The 15,326-nt window shown below is 45.6% G+C and overlaps 2 pseudogenes; both read right to left on the bottom strand.

The window, feature by feature from the left end:
- Window positions 1-229: 229 nt before the first annotated feature.
- LOC123115306 (putative disease resistance protein RGA1) lies at window positions 230-6,357 on the bottom strand (annotated as a pseudogene).
- A 74-nt stretch (window positions 6,358-6,431) lies between these two features.
- The window catches only part of LOC123115305 (putative receptor-like protein kinase At4g00960), a 10,868-nt pseudogene continuing 1,973 nt past the window's right edge, over window positions 6,432-15,326 (bottom strand).

Below are 15,326 nucleotides of genomic sequence, written 5' to 3'. Positions count from 1 at the left end.
CAAATTGTCTAATTAAAAGTTTTTTCGGTTTGCGGGCTAGCGGGGGCTGCGGCCAAACAGAATATTCTATTTTACAGTTCCGCTTTGCTGGGTCTGGTCGGAAAATATTCTGTTTTACAGTTCCACTTTGTGGGTCTGTTCGGCTGCAGCCCGCGCCAGCCCGTAACAAGGGTCCGCGATATAAGGGGTCTATAAACACACTATAAGGGTCCGCGATATAAGGGGTCTACTAGAGATGGTCTAATATCGAGTTCATAAATTCTTCCATACGCGGCCGCAAAGCAAGAACCTCGAGCGGCGACGATGCGGGCGGGCTCTCTCCTCCGCCTCCGGTGATGAAGACGCGAGCGGCAATGCAAGGACACTCCTTCTCCTCCGGCGACGAAGCGGCGATGCTAGCCCGCTGCTCCTCGGTCACGATTCCCACCCGCTCTAGGTCAGCCTCTCGGCCGCCGTCATCCTCGATTGTCTTCCTCGCGCGTCGAGTTAGGGACTTAACAGGGTAGGTTTGGCGTGTATTACCTCTGTTCCGAAACATAAGTCATCAGGGGAGTTCAGTTTATACTCCCCCCAACGAATTATATTTAGGAGGGAGTAGGTATGTTGACGCGGAACAGGCGGTGGTACGTGGATCGCTCACCCTCTCACTCTCCTACCGCCGTCTGTGCTCTGGTTTGCTGTCTGTACTCTGCTATTGCCCTGTGCGCTCTGCTTTGCTCCATTACTCTGCTATCGCGGCTCCCAACGGGTTGCAGAATGGATCGGTGGATGCTTCAGCTTCACCGCACGGCTCCCGGCCACCTCTGGACTCTAACTGCAAGCATGAATGGAAGGTTCATTTCAACTGATAGCAGAGTATTTTTGCTAAATGTCCACCATGGGTGTAACGAGATATCGGTGATTCTGTTTGCGCAGGCTGATACGAACCCTGGCCCGTCATTCCGAGTCAAATTCGTAGTTGTCTCACCACATGTATAACCACTAGAACCCTAACCCGTCTCTATGTCCCATGCGTACCGCACGCCTCGTCGCTATTATCGCGTCGAGCCTCCGCTGTCCTGATCGAGTCTCAAGGGTCGCGAACCCACACCACTCAACCCCCACTGCAGAGTACCACCGATCATCACTGACTGATGACGAGTTTCACGCTTTCATCAGACCACTGGGCTCTAGTCCGAACTACGTGTCACTCGCTTCTTCCCGCTGAAATAGGCTTTGACTCTCTGTGCACTTACGCCGTAGCCCCTCAATCAGCACCGAGTGAAGTCCTCCAGACTCCAGCTCTACCTTCAACATGACTCAATGGTAGATGATCAGTCCACCCTCACGCCACATTGACTTCAAGCTCTCATGTGCGCACCGTCTTGAATCAACCTCGCGTCATAGTCTTGTCGAAGCCGCACAAGCCCTCAGGCCTGCGCCGCGTGTTTCCACGCCCCAGAAGTCGGTCACCATCCGCATCACGCTCATATGCCGTCGTCGCCGATCCCACCACCCTCTTCTGTACCAACCGACCCGCGTCGATCCGTCAGACTGTTCAATCCGTCCCAGACTCTCAAATCATTTTCCGCGAATTTCCATCCATCACGTGATAATTTCATCTTACCTGACATGACTTACCGAGACAGAACACCGTCAGCTTGCACGCTTTAAGCCTAGCTGCTTCCATCGATTGCATCGCCTTACGAAAAAACTCCAATCGCATCCGTAGTTACTTTATTCGTTGCGCTGCGGCCGCCCAGATCATACACGGAAACACCTTGTGACAGCGATCCACTCCACCGCTTGTATTGTATCGCGATATAACTCAACGATCATCTTGCAAAGCACATTCCTCTAGATCAACTTTCTGTAGCCTCCTCGTAACCTTGCTCATGATACCACTTGTGTTAGAATAAATCTGGGACCACCGTTGATCATCCGAGGACCAAGCAATCATACGAGCACGACACCGAGATTGTTAACGAGGTTCACTGATATGGCTACATCCCCTGGACCTGACTACGGGCGCTCCTCCCCGTGACACCGTCACAATACCGCACACCGGCCACCCGGGCGCCGAAACACACCGCCGGCTCCCCTTAGCATAGGTTACATCGTGTGTCTAGCTTCGCTATATATGAGAGGCCTACGATACAAGTGTCCTACTAGAACACAACTCCATACCATGTAAACACAATACAACTCATAGTCCAACTGTAACCTTGTACACTATATTCGACACAACTCTAACAAACGAAAGGCTTAATAAGATGATCATGAAGTGGCTCCCTGGGCAGAGAATGGCTGTAAGGACGATTGGTGAGTATTAGCTCCTGGGTTGCCTATATTTTTGGACGACTTTGAGAGCCATTTTTGCTCTGACTTCTTTCAGAAAATGTCAGAACATTTTGTAATTCGGAACAGAGGGAGTAGGGAGGAATTTGAGACGGAGAAGAGCAGCAGGAGGTAGGAGACAGGCGAAAATGAGGTCGGTTGCTTATCACTTACACAGGGTGAGCCCAATCACCACACGCAGGTGGGTCAGTTCCATATATTGGCCTTCCTGGTTCGAGTGTTCTGTACCCTAGAAACAGAGCTGGCCCAGCTAGATTTGACCCATCAGTGCTCTTGTTTGTTGATGCACCAGGAGCTGGGGGCATGACAACGCTGTTGCAGCAAACTGATTTGTTCTTTGTATGAGGCTAGTTTGGTACGTACACGTGTAGGTTCATATTGTAGTATAGTACATACTTATCTTGGTTGACTTCATTAAGCATCCCTCCCTGGTAACGTGTCTCGATCTGAGATGGTCAGTATGGAAAAGTGAAGTGCTAATTAAGTTAGAGCAAACCTGTTTAACTCGCTCATTAACTAATAAACATTTGTTCTACTTGATAAACACATTATTGTGAGGCTGTTGGGCCGAACCACTCATGTATCACGTTGGAGTAGTTAGGTGTTGTATCTCCTTCTATCTCCTGTTTAAGTCTCCTATAATATCTCTTGTTGGTTAGATAAGACTCTGCCAACTCTTGTAACACAAGTCATCAATCCAATATATACCAATGCGGCTCCCCTGTTGGGAGTAGGAACGCTTACCCAAATCCTTACATGGTATCAGAGCCATTTTGTTGGTGTGCGTGAGGGCATGACACATGGTGAGATACGCCTATTTGTTGAAAGAAAGAATTCAATTTTTCATACTCACCACCCCAGTCTGATTGCATGTCAAGAATTTTGCAATCAAACTTGCGTTCAACAAGGGCTTGAAAATTGTGAAAGACTTGAAAAACATCTGAACGCTTTTTAAGAAGATATATCCAAGTATATTTGCTAAAATCATCAATAAAGCTCACATAATAAGTGTGTCGACCAACAGAGGTGGGTGCTGGGCCCCAAACATCAGAGAAAATAAGTTGCAAGGGTTTTGTAGACACACTAGTAGAGACAGGATATGGTAGTTGATGACTTTTTGCTTTTTGGCATGAATCACAAATAGTTTCTAGATTTCTCTCACCAACAACTGGGAGTTTATTCCTACTAAGAATTTGATGAATAGTAGCAAAGGATGGATGACCTAATTGACTATGCCACCTCTCAGGAGAAAGCTTGATGGCACCATAGACTTGTTTATTGAATTTGCAGTACTTGGGAAGCAACGAGTAGAGCCCTCGCACACAGATACCCCTATGAAGAACCCTCTTCGTGACCTGATCCTTGATCAAAAAGAAGAAAGGGTGAAACTCTAGAAACACATTATTATCAAGAGCAATGCGATGGACAGATAGAAGATTCTTGGCAGCATTAGGAACATGCAAGATGTCATTGAGTTCAAGATTTGTGTGTGGGGTTTCAATAATTGATTTTCCAATATGACTAATTTCCATACTTGGACCATTTGCAGCTGTGTAGATCGGATCATTGCCACGGTACTTTTCATGCATCGTCAGCTTGTCCAGTTCTCCAGTAATATGGTTGGTGGCACCTGTATCCATATACCAGTTTGTATCTACACCATATGACATATCAGCAGCGGCTGCAACCTTTTTCTTTTGAGAGTTGTCATCAGCGTAGCGCCAATCACAATCTTTAGCTATGTGGTTTTTTTTTACAGATTTGGCACTTCCCTTCGTATCCTTCGTAGCCCTGGAAATTGCGCCCCCGATTATTGTTGCCGGGGGGGAGCCTGTTGTTTCCACCGCGAGGGTTGCCCTGGTAGTAGCCGCCACCCCCACCAGGATAGCCGCCACCACCACCACTGTGGTAGCCGCCGCCGCCACCCGGATAGCCGCTGCCACCACTGTTGTTTGGGTGGTAGCCGCCGCCACCGCCCTGATTGTTGCCGCCGTTGTGGTAGCCACCGCCACCACCATACTATCCGCCGCCGCCGCCTCCGTACTGGCCGCCACTGCCACGGGATCCACCACCACCGTACTATCGCACAAACTATGTATGATTGTTTTCTTAACACATATGACCTGTATATTGTGGAGCCTACAAATCGTTGCTGGAAGAGTGGTGATAGAACACGCTCTGGATACCTCAATGTACCGAAGATGCTTCAATTTGGCAATGCTAGCTGGTAACTCATTAATGGAGGCACAAACAATCACGCGCATACGCGTAAGTTCACTGCACCAAGCATCCATCAAACTAGCTGGAGTTTTTTTATTTGCTAAAGATTTGTTGCAGAGAAGGGTACGTAGCCTTTTGCACTTGCGAAGGCTCAATAAGTGGAAATTGCTGATGTCTGTGCTAGATAGTACTGACAAATGGCGAACATTATGAGGAATTCTTTCGATGTCATCCTTGTTTTTCACGATGAAACAGTCATCCTCTGAAACTTTTTGTTCCATATCATGCAACAAGTCATGGATTAAGTATTTGCCTTGAACTTCTTGAAAGAAGGATCGACTTAATAGGTCATTAAAGTATTGAGAGCCAATTTCTTGAACTGGAATAACACCTTGACGTTTCACAAAGCCTTCTGCTGCCCAAATTTCAGCTAAATGGCCCTTTTCAAACTCCTTATCTTTGGGGTACACATCACAGAATGAAAAGCATCTCTTCAAGTGGAATGGTAAATACATGTAGCTCAACCGAAGGGCTGGCAAAATCTCGGTCATCTCTTGGTCCAACTCCCACAGTTCACTCTTTAGTATATTATTCCAATGTGATGTATGAAGGTCATGTCCTAACATGCGTCCAAGAGTTTTAGCGGCTAAAGGGGAGCCCTTCAACTTAGGAAGTATCTCTCTACCAATGAGCTCTAACTCAGGAAAATTGTCAGAACTCTCAGACCCAAACACGCATAGTTTGAAGAAATTCCAAAAGACATCGTCCTTTAAGCCTTCTAGTATAATGGGCTCCATAGTGTGCACTAAATCAACAACCTTTGGAGATCTTGTGGTGACTAACATCATACTTCCCCGTACCAGATTTTTCAGAGGTCCACAAAGTCTCTTCCAGCACTGGCCGTTTTCCTTCAGAGCATCATCTCACAAATCATCGAGGACAGTCAAGAACTTTCTATTTTCTAGTGTGTTAGAAAGAGCATGCTGGAGAGAATTCAGATTGTTAGTCGTTGCCTCTTTACCAAAAAATGATTCTATAGCCTCTTTAGTCAGCCTCTTCTCATCGAAATCATCTGAGACACAAATTCAAATTATTGTGTCAAAGAGAGACTTTACCCTTGGATGACTACAAATATATTGGGCCAAAGTGGTCTTTCCAACACCCCCCAATTCCAACTATTGGCAAAACTCGAAGATCTGGTAATCTTGGTTCATCTACGCGTTTTGAATGAGTGCTACTATGTGTAGTCACATCGAGCAGTCCCAAGATCTGCTCTAGCACCATGTCACGACCAAATATTTTTGTTTCACTGCGAAAAGAGCTAGTTTCTGACCTGACTGTTTTCTCAAACCGCGGTGTTACTTCACCCAACCCCTTCTTCTCTAGGTGATTGGAAATAAGATCCAACCTTTTTTGGATATCATTCACACTGGTAAAGCTATTAAAGAAGTCAGTAAAAGATGACTGCCTTGCATTTCCCTCCACTATCACCTTATGGTTGTACCATCTGAGCTCATCAAGAAGATCTTCAACATTGTAAACTGTGTCCTTGAGTTTTGGAAGGAGCTCGGTCACACCATCTTTGTGGCTTCTCCATTCCACTCGATTAATGAGGTCATACATCTCTGGAAGAGTATCACTGAGGTGTTGCAAGCCACTCTGCAGCTGAAATAGTTTATTTTGAAGCTCTTGCTCCTGAGTGCCTCTCCATTTGGATGAAATAGCAGATTTAGCCCACTGAAAAAGATTGGCATACTCATTGATACCAGTAGTGACCCCAGTAGTATCAATTATATCCATGGTGAAATGAGAATCAATAGTTCCTTTCTCCCCGCTGACAACCGTGCAAACAATGAGCAAGCTTATTTTCATGATCAAATAATGCTAATAAAGGTATAAGTAGGATAAATCAGATGTGATGCAAACAACCTGACTAGGTCCTCCGTGCTGTCTAAAATGACAAAGAACAAACCTGAGATTTCGGTTTTGCGAGAAATAGCCATCGTCGTTCCAGGTCACATCTCCAGGCCTTCGAATAGCATGACACTCCTGGTTCCTAAAACAATGAAATGGTAATCCTAGCGTAAGTAGAAAGCACATTTTCTTGGAAAGGAAAAAGGGGTATATATACTAACCTCATGGTGGACTCGTGTTCATGATCCGTGGGGTTGGCAAGGGACTCAAACCGACTGCTGCTATCATGGACCCCGATCGAAGCTGAGGAGGCCGTAAAATATATCAGTACGTTTCGGATAAAGGGAAATAGCATTGGTCTATGATATTACAAGATGCTGACTTCAATCATCTAAAACAGTCACTCCTGCTCTATGCAGCAAAAGGTACATTAAACCAGGATGAACATTACGAAGTACTTGCCTTTAAGGCATTTCAATTATTTTGAACGGTCAAAATAACAACCAGAGAATGCAGTTTTTATATGTAGTTTGCATTGTACAAAATATATGAACATATCTATCAAGCGTTGCATGGTTTGCATGGTCCGGTGTCCGCCGGAATTTAGAGCATAGCGTTGGATGGACGCCATCCCACCGGATGTCTGCGGGCTCATCTGAAGTTGTCCACAAACAGTTAAGGGAAACTCAACGTGAATCACCAAAACTACCTAAATATGGACAGTCCGGACATTTTTTGCTATCCAACACTAGTCACCAAATTTGTCTTCACCATCCGTCCGACATCCCACAAAATGGGACCAAAGGTACGGGATGTTTGGGGTAGTCTATACGTCCTCCACATATGCATCTGACAACGCGGACCCACCCAAAAACCCTCCCTTCGCTCAGACTAGGATCGTCTGCTCCGCTCTTCGCTCTGCATTCATGCCGGTTAGATAACATGGCCGGACACTGGCTGCCACGTACCGCATTGATGCCGACTGACCGAGCCACACACTTGGCCCGGCTCAAAGGAGGGCGGCGCGGGCGAAGTCCACGACCGTGGCCTATAGTCGTGGCCAGGCCGAGGTGCCCAAGGCTCTGCGCTAGATGGAGAAGGACCAGCGACTGCACCGCGGGCGTGGAGCGGTGGCCGATGAGGTCACAATGCCTAGCGGCGTTTCTTCCACTGGAAGGACGACGACGATGATGGCTCGGACGGCAGCGGCCATAAAAAACGTGACACAGACGACGACGGAGGTGCCGACAGCCACGGAAGCCATGCCGATGAGGTCACCGTCAGGAAACCTCCATAATTAAGATTCGTTTTTTTAAATTCCATTCAGTTTAGTTAAAATAATCCTTTTGGTTGTAATATACCAAAATGTAACGACGATAGCGAGTGGTATCCCTCAAGATGAGTACCATCACTAGGGCGCAATTGGAGATGGATATCGTCCGTTTTAGCATGATTTTTCTTTTCATTTTAGAAATACCCGTTTTAAATGGGGAGGACATTTGGTGAATGCAGTTAGATAACGTCTGCCATTGTTCGCGTCCGCAGATACATTCAATTTCAAACATATTCACAGACATTTGGTGATGTCTCTTTCGATGATAGGGTGTCTGTTTGAGGGCGCGGGTTTAGAGATGCCCTAAGTGCCGAGCCTGTCTAAGCATTGCTGGATTGCTTTCCACAAGTTTTTATTTTTGGGCAGCCCGTCGGCGTTGTGGAAAGTCGGCGCTTAGCTCTCTAGCTCGGCGCATAAAAGTGCCATGACACCTTGAGCGTGTTGTAGTAATAACTGACGAGACTATTTCAAATCCCCACCATTAATTGATCCACAATGAAATTATCACACTCCTCTCAACAGGCGACCCAAGCAAAAAACTTGCTTCAGTGGAGATGCTTACCTGAGTTCTTGTAATGGTTATCGGCCGAGGCCTCTCTGCTTTGCAAGTTGGTCGCCTATAAAGAAGAGAGGTTAGTCCATGTTCGTAGAGGCCTCTCCTGACACATCACTACTATTTGAATTTTTTTGTAGCTTATACTTACAAATATTTGTATAGGTATGCAAACCAGATTTTAATCACCAGTGACTGACTGAAAGTGGCTACTAGACCACTAATCACAAAATACTTAGGTGGCAAAGTTGCACAATTTTCGTTGGCATTTATGCTATATATACATATACTATGGTTGACTAGTTGATACATTTTGCTTGGCGGGATAACAATTTTCCATTTAGTCATCTGGGAAAAATAGTCTGCTGGGAAATTATTATAGATATTTAGAGCATCTCTAGAAGATACCTTAAAAGCCATATTTGAGCCAACTCAGCATAGCTCAGATGGTTAGGTTATTTGTGGTCGAGGTATAATTCCATCAGGGTTCAAGTTCTAGACTTGACATTGGTGGTCACATATTTCTGGATTTATTTCAAAGTTTTCGGCCATATTTGTTTATTGAGAGTAAACGTTCTCGTCGATTACAGATGCGCTTGTGGTGACTTCGTCAATCTCAAAATGATGTGCCAGCTCAGGTTTTCGGAGGTACTCATAGGGATATGGTGTGTGTGAATGCTTTCATGGGATGAGTGTATGTGCATTTGTATAAGCATCTGCTTTTGTGTTGCGTTGAACAACCATACTTGAGGGATTAAGTGCTATGTATCAGACCCTCAAATGTTTAGTTCCCCAAATAATATGAATTTTGATCCCTTAAAACTCAGCCTTCTAGCCTATTTTAAATCCAGAAGTAGAGACTTGGTAAAACAAAGGAGGATCCCCCCCTTTCGCATACATGGGTGTGGCGACCGGTGCAATGACTGATTGGCCCAGCTCCAACTACAACACCCAGCTCAGTCGCCCTGAAACCTTAACCAATTCAGCGGTGCACCGATTTTTGTCGCGGACGAACCCGATGCGGGCCTCTCTCTTCGTCGATTTGGGCAGCCACTGCCGCCTTCTTGAGGTCGAGGTCATGGCTGCTGGTCGAGCTTCACCGGCTTCCCAACGTCGGCAATGGTCTACGCGCGGACCGCGATCACCCTCCCCGCCCTCGCATCGTCTTCCTCGACTATGGCACCGCTTCAGCTCTGTTTCATCTTCTCCGACATTGCCGCCTCCCCGAGCTCCGTTTGCTGCATTCCTACCGTGTCTTTGAGCCCCTGCGCTGCTTCCTGATACGTCTCTAACGTATCTATAATTTTTGATTGTTCCATGTTGTTATAGTGTTAATCTTTGATGTTTTATATGCAACTATATGCAATGTTATATAATTTTTGGGGACTAACCTATCAACTTAGCACCTAGTGCCAGTTGCTATTTTGTTCCCTGTTTTTGGTTTTCGAGAAAATCAGACCAAATGAAGTTCAAATGCCACGAAACTGTTTGGAGATTTGTTTTCTGGACAAAAGAGACCGTGGAAGCTTCGGGAGACGACCAGAAGCTGAAGGAGTAGCCCACAAGGCACCAAGGCGCGCCCAGGGGGTAGGCGTGCCCTGGTGTGTTGTAGGGTCCACATTCAACATTTTGACCTAATTCTGCTTCTATAAATTCTCTAAAATCAAGAAACCAACAGAGAGCCACCCAAAACACTTTTTCCACCACCACAAATTTCTGTTCTCGAGAGATCTCATCTGGAGGCATTTTCCGGCACTTTGTCGGAGGGGGAATCAATCACGAAGGGGTTTTACATCAAGCTTGCTACCCTTTCAATGATGTGCGAGTAGTTTACCACGGACCGACAGGTCCATAGTTAGTAGCTAGATTGCTTCTTCTCTCTTGTTGATATTCAATTCAATGTTCTCCTTGATGTTCTTGGAGTTCTATTCGATGTAATCATTTTTTTGCGGTGTGTTTGCTGGGATCCGATGAATTGTGAGTTTATGATCATATTGTCTATGAATATTATTTTAGTCTTCTTTAAAATTTTTTGTGCATGATTATTATAGCTTTGTGTTTCTCTCCGATCTATCGATTTGTTTTGGCCTACTAGATTGATTTTTCTTGCAATGGGAGAGGTGCTTTGTGATGGCTTCAATCTCGCGGTGCTCAATCCTAGTGACAGAAAGGGACATGACACGTATTTGTATTGTTCCCATTAAAGATAAAAAGATGAGATTTATTCATATTAATTGAGTTTACTTTGTCTAAATCATGTCATCTTGCTTAGGCATTACTCCATTCTTTATGAACTTAATACTCTAGATGCATGCTGGATAGTGGTTGATGTGTAGAGTAATAGTAGTAGATGCAGGTGGAGTCGATCTACTTGTCTCGGACGTGATGCCTATATACATGATCATTGCCTTATATATCGTCATGATTATTTGCTTTTCTATCAATTGACCAACAGTATTTGTTTGCCCACCGTATACTATTTTCTCGAGATAAGTCTCTAGTGAAAACTATGGCCCTCGGGTCTATCTAAATCATATAAAAAATCTAAAAATATATTTCTGCACTCTTATTTACGTTATTTTATTTTGTATTTTTATTTATCTATCTATCACTACGAGGTTTGAGCCTTTCCATTAACCGCCATGGTGTTGACAACCCCTTGTTTGCGTTGGGTGCAATTATTTAATATTTTGTGTTTAGCAGCTGCTAACGAGTTGTTGCATGATTCTCCTACTGGATTGATAACCTTGGTTTTTAACTGAGAAAAATACTTATCTCAATTGTACTACATCATCCTCTCCTCTTGAGGCAAAAACCAACGCAGATCACAAGTAGCACCTCCCCGAGCTCCGTCGTCGAAGTCGCCCCCTCCTGCGAGGTCACTGCCAAAGTACCACGCTACACCACGGAGGAGGCGACGCATGCCTACAACATAGTACATTGCTTCTTCAGGCAGCGAGTGACGGTGTCCTGGACTAGGGGTATTCATCACGTCATGGGTCGGGCCGAGGATCCTCATGGCGGTTCACTAATGGGCTTCTACGGGCAGCCTATACAAGGGAGATTCCACAAGACTTGATGCACAAGCCAAAGACTCCTCTCCACCTACTTATCCGACTAGGACTCACTATCCTAGGCCTCCGGTACATTATATAAGCTGAGGCCAGGCTAGTATAGATATATTCTAGATAATTAGAATCATACACAACAATCTCTGTACTTTATACCATCCCCCAAATCAATACAATGAGAAGCAGGACGTAGGGTATTATCTCTGTGAGAGAGCCCGAACCTGGGTAAAATCCTGGGTCTATGTTACCATCGCTCCTAGATGCCTAGATTTGGACCCCTACCTTGAGATATGCTGGATTTAGCACCGACATTGGAAGCCCATGCCGGTCCCTGAAGGTAGTCACCACGGTGCGATGGAGATTCGGATCGGCTCCGACGCGATCTATGACTCGAAACAAAGCTTCATTGTTGACGTCGGCATCTTTGTCGCCGTCTCGACTGGTCAGCGGCCGGACCAAGGACTGCGCCCTGTGTCGGATCATCAAGATCTGATGGGTGCTTTCATAAACATCAACTCCGATCTCTATCAAGTTCATGGGAGAATCATCCATGGAGCTCGGGGCTCAACGTCAACATTGCACTCTCGCATCTGTGAAGTTTTTCTGGACAACGGATACGTGTTCACCATCGCCACCTCCTCGAGCGTTATTTTGATGAATCCTTTTGTGGAATTGTGAGGAATTGAGTCTACAACAACCCTGTAAAACTCTTTCGATGGAGGAATCTCTGGCAATCTCCATGGAGCCATGTCAAATATGGAAGGGAATCTGGACGAGTTTAGGGAAATCAGTCCAGCATCCAACTCGGACATTCGTTGGAAAATCCCACCATTAATAGGCTTCAGAATTCTTGTATCGACGACTCCTTAGAATTTCAGCTCGATCCCACTGTTAAAACTCCGGGAAACGTCCGAGGAGCGCATAAATTTTCGGATGTGTTTTCTACGCGAAAACGAACCCGACCCAAGTTTATCTTTTTTCATGAACAGGTTATCGGGCATCCTTTTTGAAGGAGTTTTTTCCTAGGATATTGTGTTTTCATCTCCGACATGTGCAAACAATTTTGAGCCTTTTTCGAGATGATCTTTACAGTCACGCCGGTGTTAAACCGGCCGACCTCGTTGCTCCAAGGATGTCGACCTGCTCTTAACGGGTCATCACTTCGTCGAGCCGACATCAACCTCATTGGATCATCACCTCGGTGAGCCGACCAAGAGTTCGGCATCACGAAGGCCAAATAATTGCTCGAACACCTGGAGACTGGCTTGGTGGCTGGGACCTCGACCCGCCGCAAGCGCGGACCACATCATCAATATCTAGCACATTAACTAGATAATTCACTTTCATCCTCAAAATTTTATTTCTTTTCAGTTCAACTAAGCATTATATTTATGTTAAACAAAAAAGTTATTTGTTAAAACTTAGTTTGTTAAAAACACTTATTTTCCCATGTTAACTGGGAGCTCTTAAATTTATATGAGCCATTTATAATAAATATTTTCTTCTAAGTCATTGCAAAGTCTTTTTCTACTACTCTTTTTTCATATGCGAGAGTGTGGTTAATAGCCGGATAGCTTGATTTCTCTCTAGAGCCACTGAAGTTTAGTTCTCTAAAACGGGCATGGGAAGCACTCTGCCTTGGGCAAGGGAGGTTGAAGCTGACCCACTTGAGGTATGGAGATCGGACGTATCATGTTAAAGCATGGAGGAATCACAAATTAATTTTAAGACTAACTTTTGGATTGGCACCAGAAAACTTGATTTAATGCAAACTAAAGTTTTTACATAAGTTTTTTGGTTTTTCGAACATATGACACTTTAAACCTATTTGTATGTTTTTTTTCCACGAGGCAGGATATCCTCTTCATCGAGGTCTCCTGCATGATGGCTCTGTTCCGGAAATCTTTTCCGGGCTGCACTTCGGCCTCTTCCCTGCCGAGCTGCACCTTGGCGAGGGCGACACTCAAACACCGACCGGACAAATTCCCAAGGGGATACAATCCTAGGGTAGGTCATGTGCCCAACCCAAGTCTCGGGGGCTACTACATTCACGACTCAATGCAGAAAAATCAAAGTGTACAACTGTTTCTGAGGAGATTATAATCCTCACGTTGGCTGACCGCATCCAACCTGAGTGTACATTTCGTTCCTAGGTATGTTGCCGAGTTAGGAGTTCATCCTTAGTCCGATGTCGCGAATCTACCCGAGTCTCATGGACTACTAGGATCTGTGGTTTTATGCTATCCTTCAGGTACATCCCGGATTTTAGGACGGTACACACCTTGAGGGCTACTTGCTATACATCTTGGTAGAGAATAAATTGCACCAATAAAAAAATCTGCAAAACATCAGCCCAAGCTTGAGGTGGCGCACCACCTCGGAAGCAGTCCGGCAGAAAGCTCGGATGCGAGTGGCTAACTCCATCAAGTACATTCCGGGCATTAAGCTTGGCTGAACACCTTCAACTTTTCCGAGACCAAGGTAATCTATGACACCTCGAACGCATCCTGCATTGGATCTCGGCTACAAAAAGACACCCTGGATATAGTGCAACACTGGAGCTAGGCAACACGAGTACACCGCCGCACGGTAAAAACTTTGAACCCGAGGTGTGGCGTAAAAATAACAAGGCATTGATAAAAGTCGAGAATTAAAAGGGCTCCTCTAATGCCCGACGTGTGAACTCCTCAGATACTCGACGTTTGAACTCTTCGGATACACCTCGGCGATCCTCAAGATCGAAGATGAGAAGATTTGTTGAACCGGCTTTCACCGATGTCCGAAGATCAAGAACAATTCGAAAGAACCGAGGAGCGTCCCCAACTTGAAGACCGGTTCAGGGGGCTACTAACGATGTCCTGGACTAGGGGGTACTCACCACATTGTCTCCCAACCAGGTGGGTCAGGCCAAGGACCCCATGGCGGTTCACTAATGGGCTTCTACAGGAAGCCCATGAAGTATACGAGGCAGATTCCACAAAACTTGACGCACAAGCTGAAGACTCCTCTTCACCGACGTATCCGACTAGGACTCTTGCTATCCTATGCCTCCAGTACATTAAATAAGCCGGGGCCAGGCTACTCGATAGATATATTATAGATCATTAGAATCATACACAACAATCTCGTGGTAGATACCTGTACTTTGTACTATCCCACATATCAATACAATGAAAAGCAACGCATAGGGTATTATCTCTTCGAGAGAGCCCAGACCTGGGTAAAATTCCGTGTTCATGTTACCGCCGCTCCCAGACGCCTAGCTTTGGACCCCTACCTCGAGATATGCCGTATTTAGCACCGACAGCGAGCGAAACTTAACTTCGCCGCTAACGCGGCGGCCGTGGTTGATCTCACCCCTCCCATCATTCGAATTGTTACTCACGATGATGAGAAAGAGCACCGAAAGTCCAAGGTGCAACTCATGGCCGAGCTCGCCGATGCCGACTTTCTGTCCAAGCTTGTCAAGGAGAATCTGCAAATCCTCACCGAGAACCAAGCGTTCATCTAGTCTGTGGAGGACGAGCCACCATGCATCAACCGCGAGCGTGCCCAGCTCTCCTGCCTCCAAGTTTAGAATCAGGATATGTTCGACAATCTTGCCGACGAGGACGAGATGTCGTGGAACTGGCCCACTACAAATGACAATGGGGCCGGCCCCTCTGGCAGGTGTGATCCCCGTCTCCTCCTCCAATTTAGATTTCTTGAACAACGTCAAGGGTGACGACAAGTAGAACTATATGGTTTGTAGTTTTATACGGTTTATATCAATGCTTAACCTAGTTTGACATGGATCTAGTTTTAATGTAGTAGGCAACGGTCTGTTTAATCATGCTATGTATGAACTAGTTTAAATATGTGTTTGAAATGAGTTTAATCCCCTAAAGGATAATTTTAT

This window comes from Triticum aestivum, chromosome 5B (assembly GCF_018294505.1).
Source record: "Triticum aestivum cultivar Chinese Spring chromosome 5B, IWGSC CS RefSeq v2.1, whole genome shotgun sequence".
NCBI lineage: Eukaryota > Viridiplantae > Streptophyta > Magnoliopsida > Poales > Poaceae > Triticum > Triticum aestivum.
This window is presented reverse-complemented; position numbering and strand designations above follow the sequence as displayed.